Here is a 17,683-nt window from a genome sequence, read left to right on the forward strand (position 1 = left end):
TATTTTCTACATATATTCTATCATAAAATTGATATGCAAGCCTAGCATAAGCTATACCTAGATGATCACTTAGCATGCAAAGAGTTTTATCAAATTTTCACCACAAAATTCAAGTCATTATCACATAAACATGCAAAAATTAATTTAAGCAGCAAGAATAGTCTTAAGGACCATTCATTCGGCTCCCATATGGTCATGGCCGAATGAAATGGATGGGAATGGCCATTTAATCATCAAGAGTTTCCCTCTCAAGACTTGGCACTTCTCCATTCCTTGTAGTCCTCTCAAAAACAACCCTAAACTCACAAGAATCAAGGTTGTATTTTGAGTTTCACTAAAACTTTTACATGCAACCTTTAAATTAAACTTTTCACTCAACACCCTTTGAATTATGTATGATCAAGATATAGGAAGTAACATTTACTTGATTGGAAAGTGGGAGCTTGAATGAAGAATGAAGAAAAGGGAGGAGGGTATGGCTTCGGCCAAAAAGCCGAGAGGAGAGGGGAGAGCCGAGAGGAGGGGGATGAAAGGAGGAGTGTGGAAATGGTGGGGTGAAAGTGGAGTAATAATCATGTTAGTTTGGTTTTTATTTGACCAAAAGTGAGTGGATTTGAGATTTTACAAGAGTAACCTTCCAACATAGTTAGGTAGATTTGCATGCAAGGACAAAGTGGTAATTTGGTTAGTATAATGAAAGTGAGTGGGGTTGGAAATGTCTTCCTTGCCCCTTAGTTGAATTGGAAGAGTATTTGCATGCAAGGGTAGCCATGTAATTTTCTAATTATAACAAATAAAATTTATAAAGATTTTTTTTTATAAAATAAATACAAGTTCAAAAATTATAAAATTTATACCATAAAATAACTTGGATTTTTAGAGACTTTATAAAATCATTTTCAAAATTTGTGAACAAAATACCTTTATAAGGAAAAAAAATTCAAGGCTTAGAATATTCCTTATAAATCAAAAATAATGCAATTAAATAAACTCTTGCTTTGAAAAATCATATACAAATAAAGCAAATTTATAATGCAGAAATTTTTCACTCACACCAACGTACAATCATTGAATATATTTGCATTCGGCTTTATAATTACACCAAATTCACAATTAATATTACATAAAATACCGGTCGTAACATCCTCCCCCTTAAGGGATTCTGTCCCCAGAATCTAAGAGAACATATGAGGATACCGGGAACACATATCAGACTCTGACTCCCAAGTCGATTCTTCGACCTTAGGGTTCCTCCAAAGTACTTTCACTAACTTTACCGACATATTCCTAAGACTCTTACTTGCTAGTCGAGTATTTTGACAGGTTGCTCCACAAATGACAGGTCTGCCTGAATTTCTACAGGTTCATATTCTATCACATGGCTAGCATCATGATTGTACTTCTTAAGCAACGACTCATGGAACACATTATGCACATGCTGATACTGAGGTGGTAAGGCCAAATCATAGGCCACCTTTCCCACTTGACTCAATATTTCAAAAGGACCTATGTATCTAGGTGCTAACTTCCCTTTCTTGCCAAATCTAAACAACCCTTTTCTTGGTGACACCTTCAACAAAACAGCTTCGCCAATTTGGAATTGAACATCCTTACACGCTGGATCCGCATACTTCCTCTGTCTATCTTAAGCAGCAAGCAACCTTTTCTGAATTAACTTGACTCTGTCATGCAACTGTTGCACCAATTCCGAGCCAAGAATTCTTCCTTCTCCTACTTCATCCCAACTTGTTGGTGATCTACTTTTAACATGCTTTAATGAAAACATTCACATGCATATAAATAATATAATATTTCTGCGATAACTCCTGCGACCCTCATCTCTCCCCCGACCCTCAATCTCTCGTCTCTCTCACCTCTCATATATCTCTCATCTCTCCCCTACGTCTCTCTTAGTCTTCTTACCTTTCATCTCATCTCTCATCTTCTCACCGTCTCTTCTCTCTTTTCGCCGAAACCCTAATTTTAGCCCCAATTCTAATTCAAGATTTGAAGCTTCAAATTAGAGCAAATTAAACTTGAAATTGAGCATTTGGAGGTTGGAGCATCTGGAGGTAGACGCTTTGGAGCATCTGGAGGTTGGAGCATTGAGGTTTTGGAACATTGAGGTTTTGGAACATTGAAGAGCATCTGGAGGTATATTCTTCTTTATGGTTTATCTCCCTCATTTTTACGTTTAATATCCTGTTTATCTTCTTTGTGCATGTAAATGTTTTATGTTTTTGAGGGGTTTTATGTTTGTTTCTTTTTGGGGTTTTATGTCCTGTTTTTGGGGTATTTTTGGGAATTTTATGTCCTGATAAATATTTTAGGTACATTAATGTAAATCAATGTTCTTGTTGATATCATGTAAATGTAAATGTAAATCAATATTTTAGGTACACTGATGTAAATCATGTTTTAGGTACATTGATATAAATGTAAATGTTTCTGTTCTATTTTTAATTATGTGTTTTCTGGTAGTTGTTCATACATATTAGTGTGTTTGGGGGCTGCATTTGAACAAGTCTCTTATATGAATAAGTCTCTGCATTTCTTGTTTTGTATAATAGTCATTTCTCTGATATGAACAAGTCTCTGCTTTCTGATATGAACTATCTGTTACTAGTATTGTATAATAATCATTGTTTTGTATAATTATCCTTCTCACAGATTAACAAGTAACGGATAATTTTAATTTATTTATTTATGGGCTGAATTTGTTTCAATACTCAAGTACTCACTGGGTTTTATTTATGTGAAGGAAATTTAACAATTGTCTGGGCTGTGAATGTTGGAATTATTGGGTTTTTAATTATGTGATATTTTCAAATATCTTGGTTTAATTTGTTTTAAATATCTTGGTTTAATTTAGTCTAGTTTATAAATTTAGTCTAGTTTTGTAATTAATTGGGTATATGTGTAGGATCTTAGAGTAATGAATTAGTACTATAATTATTAGGATATCAAGGTATTTACTCCTTTCTAAGTTTATATAATTAATCCCTACAGTAACCAACACAAATTTGATATACCTTTTATTAAATAATTATAAATAGGTATGTGTTGGATTTTAATATTTAAAGTGGCTATCAGGTAGGGAAATTTGATGGATAAGACATGGATTTTGCAAGATATGGATTCTTTAGCATTTGAAATGGGGTGGGAAAACTTCTTGATATATGCTGAAGAAAATTCTGAAGATCGTAACAAAATTCTTGCCCTTGTGAATGATGCGCCAATTTTAAAAAAGTCTCTATAAAAACAATCAGGGGCCATATCTATGACAATGGCTTTTATCTAGGTTATGTTCATTGGGTTTGGCACGGGGAGACTGCTTCTACGGGTCCTAAATATTCAAGTGCTAGTTGTCCACCTGAAGAGCAAAATGAAGCTCAACAAGAATGTGCCAAAACAGTACAAGGTGTTATACAAACATGCTGCAGTCTTCATGAAATCCATTGGGGAGTCAATACCGATTCGTGTGATTCGGACGTGTTTGGGACTGAGAAAAAATTTCTATATTGCATCAAAATGTGAAAGCATTGTTGGAGTTCGATATGATTGGCCAAGCTGCATATTGCTTATATGGCGTAAGTTACTTTTTTATCGTTACATATTCAATATTCATGTTTTATATGGATATTATAAGTAATGTAATTCACTCCCTCGTAGGCTCTTGCAAAGACTGATTATGATTGAGAGGAAGAATGATGATGTGGTCTTATATGGATTTTTCGATCCAGGAGCTACATTTACGTTGAACAAATCTTTTCATTCTTATTTTGTTAATCGGTTGAAAGAGAGTAGTCCGTATCGCATGTACTTCATGCCACATAATCATAAGTAAGTATTTTTAATTTAGACATGCTTTTACAAATTAATATATTTAGGTAGTTTTTTAAAATTTCTAACTTGTGTTTTTCTTTTTTCTTTTTTATAAACATAGTTGCCACTGAATTTTGGTTGTAATTTGGGATGGCGACATTTATATTCTGAACCCTCTGCCACATCCAACACATTTTGACGAGTTGGAAAAATCATTAACAGAGTAATATATTTCTGTTTACTATATATAAATATATATAGTAAATATTCTCCCTTTTGAAAAATAATCATGTAAATTATTGTTGTTCTGCAATGTAGAGCGATGAAATCCTACAATGCTCAAACTGGAAGGGGAAATAAAGCTCCTCAGATAAAGAATCTTCTTGTAAGGTTTTTGTATTTTTTATCACTTTGTAATTTTAATTAATTTATGGAGCTAATTCAGATTTTATATTATAACAGGGATCTCCCAAACAACCAGGAGGGGTTGAATGTGGCTATGTTATAATGCGATACATGAAAGATATCATTGCTGATAAGGAGCTATCTTTTACTACCAAGGTATATGCAAATCATTTCTGATAGATGGCATGTAGAATTTTTTGTGTAGTTTTTCAGAACAGATGAAATATGAGTGCCATTTTTATTATCAGTTTTTATTATTAGTGATTTCCAAATGGATCTTGTTTTTATTATTAGTAATGATAGATGACTATTAGTGATAAGGATCTATCTGGTATAGTTTTGGATTGACGAAGAAAATTACGGTTAAATATAGAAAAGGTCCTCTTCTGGTTAAATTATAAATAGTTGGTTCTGTTTATATTTAATTATACATATGGCAATTCTGGTTAATAATATTCTGGTTGCTAATTTTTACTTGTGTTATTTAGTGGGCAGCCAAAACTCGAAATTCCTACACAAGGCAGGAGCTGGATGGGGTGCGGATGGAGGTGCTTGAATTTATCCAAGACAAGATATAAAAATGCTAAGTATCTATATATAGCTTTCGTCTGAACTATGTGAATTGATGTTGTGTTTGCTGGTGGTTAGTGGTAAATTAACGGAGATTTGGTGACAATTACATCCATCATTCTGATTTATGTTTGGAATTGTCAAAATTTGACAAGTGGTACATATTAACTAGTCAAATATGTTTAGAATGTTGGATGTAATAACTAGCGAATTTGGGTTTTATTATTTTTAGTTGGGATGTTTATTTTAGACTTGGAATGTAATGTCCAAATTGAGCTCTTGTTGGATTGAATGTTAGTAAATTTGGTATCAATGTATACCTCTATATTTTTACAAATTTGGTTGGATGTATTGCATATTGTTGGTATTTTTCTGGTTTAAAATGCAATTAGTTCCCTGGGCTATTAATAGTACCAGGATGGCATATGCAATTTACAGTACATTAACATCACAATGGTAATTTAAAACCGATGTAAAAAAGAATAAAAGACATCAGGTGAAACAATATTAAAAGAAAAAGATCTACAAAAACCAATGTCAAATAGTCATTTGACATCGGTTCTGTAAAAAATCAATGTATTTTAAGCCAAATAACATCGAATTTTCAATAGCTGATGTCTTAAATTTTACAATGTTAAAGATTAAACATCGGTTAGAAAAAACACTGATGTTAAACAAAATGATTTAACATCACCAAATAAAAGAAACCGATGTCTAACCCAGTATTTTATATCGGTTGATAAAAGTACCCGATGTCTGATGGAGCATTTCACATCGGTCAGACAACTTAACCGATGTCTGATCTAGACTTTCACACCGGTTTGTTTGAAAGATTAAAAAACATGTCTTTTAGAGCTTATAGGTTTCATGTTTTAATGGATATTATTCCATAATATACTCATATTCACCTAGAAATACTGTAATATAAGCTAAAATTTGTTACAAAGACATCAGAATTATTCTTAAAACCGATGTATAGCACTGTAATAGACATCGGCTGTGAACCGATGTCAAAGGCTGATGACATTTAACATCACACGCGAAGACATCAGTTCAGTTTTTTTTAACATCGGTTCTGAACCGATGTCTGATCCCATTTTTCTAGTAGTGTGAGAAGAAAGAAGACTACTTTCCAATAAGGAAAAGAAGACTGATCATACAAGAAGTTTCTGAATCAGATGATCAGATGCCAATGATCCTTATCAACAATCAAGAAGTCCATTGATCAAAATCCTGATGACTTGATTGACACTACTGGAATCAAGGAGCCAACTACTAATGCTAGTGCTCTGCTTGACAAGCTTCCAGTATTTGAAGCAGCTGCTGAACACAATAAAACTGCAAAGAGCCAGTTGAAAAGAAGAAGTGAAGAAGTAGTTGGATATATCAGAAAGAAGAAGAAGACTCAGCCTCTTGAAAAGTATGTTAGTATACAAGAACCTAGGTCTCAAAGGGATTTAGCAACTGCAACACATCTAGTCACACAAGAACCATCTCCTCAAAGGGAACATACAGAAACTGAGGTTGTACAGATCATTGTTAATATTGCTCAGAGTTATCTTCTTGCTGACTCTGTTCAACTACTCCAGGAAAAGCAAACTCATCAGGAGATACTGTCACGGGTGGATGCAATCATTGATGATCCTACTTTTGAGAAGAGCACACAAGAACCTTCACCAAGCATTGCTGAAGCAGCTCACATGTCTCAGACTCCACAAGAACCATCAGTTCATAGTACTGATCTTGGTCTTTCAACTTCTCCTGACAGATCAAATCCTGATGATAGCTCATACTGAGAATCATCCTTCAACTACACTAGCTACAACTGATGATCCATTACTAGTTGTTAGTATGAAAAAGCACCCTGATGTGTGTTTGTTCCTCCACTTTCATCACTTCCACTTGAGGAATCACCTTCAGGTAATGCTAACTTCTCATATATTCTCATGTTTGTATGATTATAAATAGTCTCTTATTTGAGGTTACCTCTATTTATATGACAAGCATACAACTCTTCTCAGCCATCTCTTATTTCTTTGCTAAATGTGTGATTGAGCCTTTCATGAGACTGTGTGAAAATAGCTGATCTTAAAAAAAATGAAAAATATTTTGAGTGGCAGTCTCCTGTACTGGCAAAAGGAGAGGTAGTTTTGAGACAAGAATCTTATAAGTTTTTCTTTACTTATAAAGTCTTCTGTGAGAATAATATTACTCTTAAAAGTATATATTGTATGAGAAGTGATGAGATCACTTAAAAAGAACAGAGAGATTTAGGTGTTACTATATTTCCATTTCAGGATCACATCAGTCACAGGCATCTCTGGCAAAGAATTTGGATAAAAGCAAGGCAATTCTGCCTGATTCTGCACATTCTTCTGATGGCTTGTCTGACTCTGACAATGACAGTGATGACGATGATCCTGATACCGCTCAGCTTAAGTCTGTAATTACTGCATCTAAGAAGTCCAATATTGGTTCTTCTTCGCACTTCACTGAACATCCTTCTTATTACAATCCCGATGTTGAGTATTTCAGACAGACAGAATGGGATTATAAATGGAGACTTGCAAATACTTCTATCTCATCTGTTGTTGGCCTACAACACATTCATCGGACCTATGATAAAATTCAAACTCCTGATCTGAAGTTGCATCTTAAGGCCTCAATCATTTCTATTAAAGGAATTCACTCTGAACTTGATGAAATGAAGAAGTCTCATGCTGGTGTCAAAGAGAAAATTGATGGATTCTTGCTTCACACCTAACTCAGCTGAAATCAAAAGTGTGAAAAATACCATCAAAGATGTTAAATCTCAAGACAGCACGACCTCTAGACTTTCCTCCTTGGAAGACAAGGTTTCTTCTATAGGTGACAAACTGGATGCTCTGTTTTCTCTTCTTTCAAATACTGATGCCAAAAGGGGGATAAGATAGTTGCTAAAAAATGTACACCAGATTCTATTCAGACAAAGGATAAAGATATTGATGGTGATGGTGATAATAATAATCCAGTTACAGATGTTTAAATTACTTCTACTACTCAACAACTTCAACATTCCAAGAAGAATGATTCTTTAGGACAAAGGAAGTCTACTGGTGCTTATAAAGCCAAGCACAAGACTACTGCTGGTGCTCCTGAGGATGATGATATTACAATCCCAAATTTAGAAGAAGCTAAAGGGATGTTCTTTCCTTATAGACATAAGAAAATAGGTGAAAAGATTGTCTTGTAGTACAAAGACAAGAAGTTTGAGCAAAAGAATGCTAGGTGAAAGGATATCTTCGATATATTATTTATTTTGGTATTTGTATGATTAAACATAAAATTAAAGAACATGTAGATCCTCTCCATTAGGACATGAATTTAATTGATCCAAATCAAAGTCAAACTAGCAAAATCATGTCTTTTAAACAAATAAAAGAGATATTCCATTCTTGCAAAATATCAAAGCTATATCTTTATGAATATATCTCTAAGGAAATATGATCGAAGAAGAAACATCAAGATATGATATTTCTTAGATCTGTGTTGCAACATGAATATGGCAACAAGCTCGAATAAAGAATATATCAGAGATATCTTTAGAGGTCTCGTGCTATATCAAAAATATTTAACTCTTCGCTCCAAAATATATCTCTACATATAATCAAAAGAGTTTTTATTCAAAGATTATTAATATTCATGATTGGAATATTAATATCCAGTTCTGCAACTCATTTCTGTATACTCACAGTAATTTTCTCCCGTTTCGTAAAATCAACATTTCTCGGAGAAAATTATTCAAAAACAAATACTCAAACACATTTCCTATCACCCAAATATATCTCATATATTATGAAATAATTTTAAGTATTTATACAAGTCAAAACTTTGGTCAAAAGATCCATCTCCTTTATTTCAAGACCAATGGTATTTTTACTCGGAAGAAAGGCTGACAGAACAGTTCCAATTTTAGATAAAATACTTCCACATGCTAGAATGACTTAAAATTTGGTATGGATCATTTAAATGGTATTTTCTAAGTATGGTAAAAATTTCGTAGCTTTTAGAGAATTTTTGTCTGGGCACAAAAATCGAGGTAGTTGGTCCCACAGTTGACCAAGTTTGACCTAGCTACCATTGACTAAAGTTGACCAAAACTTGCAGGACATCATTTTATATTATTTAGGTAATTATCATATTTTTTATGATATTTATTTAAGTGTTTTTGGGGTGGTCATAGTTAATGGTGCTTAATCCTTAATTAAAGTAATTAAGGAGTGATTAAAAGAAAAGGATATATATTTAATATATATATATATATATATATATATATATCAGCTGAGATTTGAATGAGTACTAGCTTTTGCTTCCTTCCCACTTGCAAAGAAACACAACCTACTTGCCATATCATCAATCCATGTGATACACTCCATTCACCGTCCATTCCTTCTCAACTCTTCACCATTCATTCCACCCAACTTCTCCTATAAATAAACCCCCACCCCAACCCATTTTCAATAAGCTAAAGAGCCACAAAGTTGCTGGAATTTTTTCAAGAAGTGCTTCTCTTCATCTCTTTTAAATTCTATACACACACTTCTTCTCAAAAACCTTCTCTCTTTTCTATATACTTACATATACAAGGTTTTTGAAACCCAAGCTTAGCTTCACCCAACCAAGCTTTATCCCACCAAGTGAGCTCATCCACTACCACTTCCCGGCCTCCTGAAGGGCTGCCCAAGTTCGGCCAATAGCCAAAATCCGCCGAACCTCCGGCGAATTTTTTCGGCAAACTTTTCCGACAGTTTTTCAAAAGTGGTTAGTTTTAGCTTCTTATTTGAGTTCTTTGTATTTAAGCTTTGTACTTAAATTCTCTACTTCATCTTAAGCTCTAATACAAGCTCTCTTATAAAGGAAGTTCTAGGGGAGAACTTAGATTCGAACTCGGAATTCGAATAAGTACTTGATCTTCGTAAAAAATCATTCCAACGAGAAGATCTAAAAAGAAAAGTACTTTATATCCAAGGGGGAGATTATATTTGACAGAAGTATGAGTTAGCCAATTATTTATTGCACTTTAATTAGATCTTGTCTAACATTCATTCGTGCTCATAAAATAATTACGAAGTAAAAGTGTAATCCTTTCTATCATCTTTAGTGTTCCGGGGGATTATTACTTGTCATATAAACACTTCGTAATTTGTCAAATCTTAAAATGGATCGTACGAGTTAGAAAATTACTTAACACTCTTTAATGGATCTTGTCTAACTAATAATGTACATATAAATATTACGAAGTAGAAGTGTAATCCGTTCTAACATCTTTAGTGTTCCGGGGGATTATAGCTTGTTCCATATAAACTACTTCGTAATCATCCGTTAAAATTAAGGACAAATCAAATCCACGAGTTAGCCAATTAATTTACGCTATTTAATTGGATCTTGGCTAACACATATCGTGTATATAAACAATTACGAGTCATATCGTATAAGCCCCTTCTAACATTTTTCAGTGTTCCGTGGGGTTATACTACGATATCTATAAAATACTCGTAATTATTCGTCCAAACTTCGAAAGCACAATCTTAAGCCAATTACTTGCACTTATTTAATTGGATCTTGGCTAAGACTCATAAATCTTATAAACGTGCTTGAAGTTAAAAGAGTATACTTTGACCTTATAATCGTCAATATACAAGTATACCTTAAAACCTTAAGTTGATATACTTAAAGGTAAAATTACAACTCCGAGGTTGTAATTAAAGTATTCTTCGATCCATAAATACTTAATCGAAAGAAGAAGAATACTCAAGAAGTCATAAGCCATAAGTACTTAATATAAAAAGGGACTTCTCATTACTCCACAACTTTATTAAATCTATAAAGGAGTAATTATAAATATACTTGACCGTCTTGTATTATTCTAAGTCAAGTATAACTAATTAGTTTTAATATTCTTATTTGGATATTATACTACTTGTGGGCTAGTATAGTAACATACTAGTTTAAAACAAATCTTTTCCTACTTTTTTTGTTTCATGGATTTTCTTATTAGTTTTTTAGTGAGGTGAAGTGACGTGAGGTGATTCTCATTCTAAGACCCAAGTCCTAGACGTACTAACGGGGAGTTAGTAGTCTTCGTACCGTGAAGAAGAGGAAAGACCCAAGACCGGATCACTAAGATCCAAGACCGGCAAAAGCTAAGGAAGCCAAGTCCATACAAAGGCTCTACAACAACTTTGAAGAAATAGCGGGGAGTATTGTCTAAGATAAGTTGTGTAGGTATTACATTTATTTTGAGGTGGTGACCCTTGTGTTACGCACCAAGACAAATACTTGTAAAGGGTGTAAAGGCTTCTCCGCCTACTAAAGGAGCGAGTTTATTATAAGGGAAAATCCTGAGTCCGGGAGAGGAGCTCGAGGACTGGAGTAGGGGTGAGCGAATCTATTAGAGGTTGCACCATCGCGAACCAGGATAAAATCACCGTGTGGTATTTTCTTTCCATGCACTTTATTTTCCGCATATAAACTGCATAACCACTCGGTAAAGTATTGAAAAGGGATAAAATAGTTTTAAAATGCCACAACAATTTTTAAATTGGTAATTAAGCTATTCAACCCCCCTTCTAGCTTAAAATAGCCCTCTTACGGGACCTTACAATTGGTATCAGGGCAGTGCTTTTTAACGTGTTTGTTAAGTGATTTGCAGATTTACAGGCACAAAAAAAGTGATCCGGAATGGCGTATATTAATCCTGTTGGATGTGGTGAAGGTCTATCTAGCTCACGACCTCCTCTATTTGACGGCATCACCTTTGCAACATGGAAAACGAGGTTTCGCATTTATGCTAGATCTCAAGGAGTCAAAGTTTGGATGGCTATCGAAGACAGTGTTCGCATTCCTACCAAAACTATCGATGACACCATCGTCGAAAAGAAGGTTAGTGAATACAACTTAGAGGAAGAAGCCACAATGAATATAGCCGCAAAGGCGGAAATGGTTCGCACAAGTGCACTTTGCGAAAAAGAATATAAAAGAGTAAATAATTGCAAGTCGGCACAAGAAATGTGGAACAAATTAGTGGTAACCTGTGAAGGAACCACTGATATAAAAGATTCTCGGATGGATACATTGATCCAAGAATATGAGAACTTTAAACTCCAAGAAGGAGAAAATATCATCGATATAGAAATAAGATTTACTCGTATAATTGATGAGTTATCTCAACTTGGAAAGAATTATACTCAAAATGAAAAGAATAGAAGAGTGCTCAAATCTCTACCTCCTAGTTGGAAGGTTAAAGTCACTACTATAAAGGAGATGCACAACTTAAATGAGTATAAGATTGATAACCTATTCGGAAATCTTCGTGCTTATGAAGAAGATAATGTTCCGGAAAAGGTTGCTCCAAAGGTGGAGGATAAAAATAAAAATATGGCTCTAAAGGCCATACTAATTGATGAAGATGAAAACGACGAGGAGTTGAACGAGGAACTCCAAAATCTCGATGAGAGTGAAATTGCTCTACTCACGAGATAACTCCGTCATGTGCTTCAAAGCAAAGCTCAAAGATACGGAAAAGGCTTCCTTAAATCAAATAATCAACAAAGAGTTTTTAACTCTAACGGAAGGCCAAATTATTCTTTCAATTATAAGAGTAATTATCCGTCAACGAGCTACAATAAAGGAAAAGGCAATCAAAATATAAATACCTATAGTAATGCCAATGCCTCTTCAAACCATCCGGTTTACACTCCTCCAAAACCCAAAGAATCATCTCCGGAGGAAACACAATGTGTGTGTTTCAAGTGTAAAAAATCCGGTCATTATAAAAGAGAATGTCCTAAAATTTCAAAGGGACGAAGTCTCGTGGCCGAAAATGGCTGGGATCTAAGTGAAGATGAAGAAGCTCCGGAAGCTAGTGAAGAAGTGGTCAATCTATGCTTACTGGCTCTCGGAGATGAAACCACCTCAACGGAAATCTCCTCTTCAAATCAAGAGGTAACATCTAACTATGTCTCAATTAAATCTTTATTAGATGAATCTAGTTTATCTCTCATAGATATGAATAAGCATGATTTAATTGAACTTGTAGTAAGTTATAAAAAAAATATAAAGATGTTGAACAAAGGTTTCATTTGTTATGCTCCGAGAAAATGAAAATTGAGGAAATTCATCATACTTAAAATAAAGAATATACTCGGATGTTGGACTCAAAAGTCCAAGATGAGAATGAGATTACATATCTAAAAGATCAAAACCATCTCATCAAGATTGAGGTAAATAAACTTCAAGAAAACATACTCAATCTTGAAACGGAGAATATATCATTAATTCTCAAAGAGGAAGAGATGGAACGTGAAAAGATACAATTGAATGACAATATTTGTAAACTTCACGTTGATCTATTGAACTTAAAGATTCTAAATGAATTAAATGTTCAAGATATAAACATCTTATAAAAACAATCTTGATAAAGAAAAGAGCTATTAGAAACCAATGAGCTTAAAAGTGAAGCTCTAAGGTTAAAAAGAAAATTAAAACTCATAGCTCAAGTTAAGGATCAAGAAAGAATCCTTAATAACAAGATTGATGCCTTAAAGAAAGAAAATGAAGGTTTGGGATATAATAAGAATTCCTCCTAAAGGAAATACTCGGAGATTTGTATCACCAATAAAGACTTCACCCGAATCACCATCTTATAAATGTTCTTATTGCAATAAATGGGACATACCATTCAATATTGCAAATTCAAGAATGGTGAAATTAAGGGGAAGCATGTATGGATTTGAAAGGCATATTTCATAGCCTATTTGTATATTCAAGGATTTAACTCAACTCAAATAAGAATGTAATAAGTAATAGTGGATCTACCGTCAAAGAGATCTCGCAAAGTAACATCTGTCAAAGGATTCAGAAACAAGGTTCATCTACAGACTTGAGGAATTAATTCACTGGAAGAAGTTCAAGAAATTGATCATGCCTCAGTGATATAAATCAAGATTGTGGATTTAATCAAGTGACAGAGATCTCGTCAGGGTATCAATTAATTACAAGGATTTAGTCTGAAGAAAATCAAGAGTATCAAGGTCAAGGCTTGAAGAAACATCACGAAAGTTAGTCACTCATGAACCAGACAGTACATCGAGTTTCAACATTGAAGTGGTGGAATTGATTCATAATTGACAGTGATTTTCAGAAGATTTTCAGAAGAATGGTTGCTGCTCAAGATTAGTATTAATTCTCTATTAATTAATTAAGTCATAATTTAATTAAGAAAATAAATTATATCTGCAAAGATTAATTTATTGATTAATTGAATTAATTGATTAATCAATTCAGAATTAATATTAAGGATTTTCAGAATTTAAATTGGATTAAAATCTATTTAAATTCAACAAGACAATCTGATTGTACTAATATGACAATCGGTATGACAATTGATAGTCATACCGAATATCATGCTAGTACAAATAATTCTCTTGCCGAAATTTACACTGGGAGGAGGATAGTCTTGCTAGTTCATTCTGATAGTCTTGCTAGTTCATTCTGATAGTCTTACTAGTTCATTTGATAGTCCTACCGAAAGTCTTGCTAGCTGTTGGGATTGTCTTGCTGAGCTCAGGATTGTCATTCCAGTTCATTCCATTCTGTTGATTGATTAAAAAGACAGAAGCAGCCATTCAACAACAACTCACACAACACAACAGAACCCGAGAACAAGAAGAAAAAGAAGCATAACAAATATTTCATCTTCTCTGCTAATTTCAAGACATAATTTCTAGTTTGTAAAGTTAAATCCAAACCACTAGAAATCTTTATCTTGTTCCTGTGTAACTATCTAGTGGATCAAAATCCCTAGAACTTAATCTCAAATTGCGTTTAGCATTTGAATCTTTTATTACAAAATAGAAAAAGTTCATGTCGAATTTATTCTAGATTTGTGATAATTAATTTGAGATTAATTCCTTGTAATTGATACAGTTGTTGTAACACCTTTCAAGTTTAATAATATTCTTATTTAACTTGAATTTTGTTTCACATTTTTTATTCCACATTTATTCGATTATTTGGTATTGTTTGTATTCAACCCCCTTCTACAAACACATTGGGACCTAACAATTGGTATCAGAGCCTTCTGATTAACGAACAAATCAAGATCCTAGACTTTTGTGATTTTTCAACTCCTTGAATTTTTATTTATTCAAAAATTCATAATGACTTCACAAAAAGTTGGAACCGTTAAAATTCCACTATTTGATAAAGAAATTATATCATGTGGAAGAAGAAGATGCTCTTGTTTTTACAAGTTGCAAATCCCAAATATCTGAACTTGTTAAAGAAGGGTCCAACAACTCCAATGGTTATTGAACCAGAGGTGATAGTAGATGATGTTGTGATTACCAAAGCTAGAAGCTATCCAAAAGAGCCTGAGGATTTTTCTCCTGCTGAAAAAGAAGAAGCCTCCTTGGATGCCAGCCTTCAGTTAATTTTAGTTGATTCCCTCGATCCCTTGATGAACAGACATGTGATGAACTGTAAAAATTCCAAACACATCTGGGAAATTATTGAGGTGATTAATGAAGGTACAGAGGAAGTTAGGGAGAACAAGTTGGAGATCCTAACCTCTGAGTATGAACATTTTAAATCAAATCCAGGAGAAGGAATTACTGAAGTGTTTGAGAGGTACAATGCATTGATCAACAACCTAAACATAAATGGGAAATATTATTCAATTAGGGAGGTCAACACAAAGTTCCTTTTTAACACTGCCAACTCATCTTGAACATAGAATCACTGCCATTAGAGAAGCTAGAGATCCGAGTCATATTCTTTGGATAGACTCTATGGTGTGTTGAAAACCTATAAGTTGGAGCAGATTCAGCAGAAGGAAGTCTACGGGAAAGATAGAATGGTCAGCACATCTACTGCTCTTGTAGCTGAAGGTCAACAACAACAACAATCTCAACAGTCGGAGAGAATGGTACAGTTTTCCAAGGCTGAGGAAAATATGATAGTAGCAGAATATGATCCTCCTACTACAAATCAATCCAGTGATGATTTTTATTCCTTGGAAGAGCTGGAGCAATTGGAAGATGAGTCAATGGCCCAAATTGTCAAGAGATTCTCCAATGTCAGATTCAAGAGAAATCCCAAGTTCAAGTACAAGTCCAACTACAACAGATTCCAGACAGGTGGATCTTCATCCTCTAACACCAGTAATGGTGGATACAAAACAGGGATGGTTGATCGGAGCACCATTAGATGCTATAACTGCAATGAGTTGGGACACTTTGCCACAGAATGCAGGAAGCCAAAGCAAGTAAGGAAGAACTCTTATGATTCAAATCAGAAGAGTAACTCTGAAAGGGCTTATCTGGCAAAGGGAAGAAGCTGGGATGATACTGATAGTGAAGATGAAGAAGAAGGGAATCTTGCTCTTATGGCTATTGATGGAAAAGCTTCATCGTCAAGAAAAGAGGTAAAATATACTGATGCTAAATTAGTTTATCATCTAGGAGGTAACTTAGATTGTGCTCGTCGTGATAATGAACTATTAAGTTTACAGATCAAAGACCTTGAGAAAGAGGTCAATGAATTAAGACTTGTGCACATTAATCAAGACAAGTTAAAAGAACAAGTATTTTTTAGAGAATAGAGTTGACTGTTATAGAAAACTCGAAACTATTCTCAAAGACAAGATCACCGGTCTTGAGACTAAGGTTAGAGCCTACTTCAATTCTTGTTCGAAGGCTAAAAAGTTCTACAGTAAGCAAGTTGTTAATCAAACATCTGGAATAGGTTATGATTACAATGTTACTATTGGATAATTAGGCATAAACTCCCCTCCTCATGTCTGTGCTAAAGGGAGGGAAGTACCACATGTGCTTAAGGGTGTTGATGAACCCCTCTATAAAGCATCAATTGCTGAACCATTTGATGTAACTCTTCTGTTATTCAGGAAGAAATACGTGCTGAAGATCATGCTAATGAGAAGGTTGTTTCCAAGTCAAGTGTGTCGAAAGTTCCAGTCAAAGTTGTGAAAGCAACTGAGACTAACTCAGACACACATGAGTTGGATAACAAAAATGACATGTCTACCATGCATAAATTGCCTGCTGTTAATATCTCTCTAAAGCATGTGGTGTTTCTAATTGTATGTCTTGTGCTTTTAATATGATGTATGCTTATTTTCATGGTAAGCATGTTTCTAATGATAAGACTACTCCTCGTCAGCATGTGAATAACAAGAAGCATGATAGGTCTAAGACTGCTAGTCCTTCTAAGGCTAGAAAGGAGACATTTGTGCCTAAGCTTAAACAGAAATTTGTTAAGGCTGTTTACAAGGTCAAATGTTCAGTCATTGAGAAAGTTGAGACCATTAAAGTTAAAATGTTGTTTTGCCTGACAAAGGACAATTCTACAAGTATGCCGGGCCCAACCAAGTTTGGGTTCCGAAGAAGGTCTAATCCATTTGTAGTGTAGGGCATTAAACAGGTGTAACCGGTAGTGTGGATTCTTGACAGTGGATCATCAAGACATATGACCGGAGATAGAGCCCTTCTATCAAATGTGGATTGAGAAAGCTGGCCCCCTGGTTACCTTTGGAGATAACATCAAAGGTTTATCTGAGGGATATGGCTGTTTGCAAGCTGGGAATGTTATCATTGAAAATTTGTATATGGGCTAGGTTATTATCAGGAAGCAATATCTAACATATAGCACCAGTGACGAGACTTGAGATATTATGACATATCAGGCACCTGCTGCACATTACACTTGGAATTGGACTCTAGTAAGATGTGTACAAGTGTACTCTTGGTTAGTGAGTCAAAAGAGGAAGTCAATGCACCACAGTTCATGGACTTTGCAGCTGCAGATCTATTGGACTATGCAGTCT

At 34.4% G+C, this 17,683-nt stretch overlaps 1 long non-coding RNA gene across 1 annotated transcript; it reads left to right on the forward strand.

Annotated features, from left to right (window-relative positions):
- The first annotated feature begins 3,956 nt into the window (after positions 1-3,956).
- On the forward strand, positions 3,957-4,386 carry LOC141666584 (uncharacterized). The gene is made up of 3 exons (XR_012552295.1): positions 3,957-4,048; positions 4,144-4,210; positions 4,288-4,386. It is a non-coding gene; the product is annotated as an uncharacterized LOC141666584 (long non-coding RNA).
- The last annotated feature ends 13,297 nt before the right edge of the window (positions 4,387-17,683 follow it).

Source organism: Apium graveolens, chromosome 6 (assembly GCF_009905375.1).
Source record: "Apium graveolens cultivar Ventura chromosome 6, ASM990537v1, whole genome shotgun sequence".
Taxonomy (NCBI): Eukaryota; Viridiplantae; Streptophyta; class Magnoliopsida; order Apiales; family Apiaceae; genus Apium; species Apium graveolens.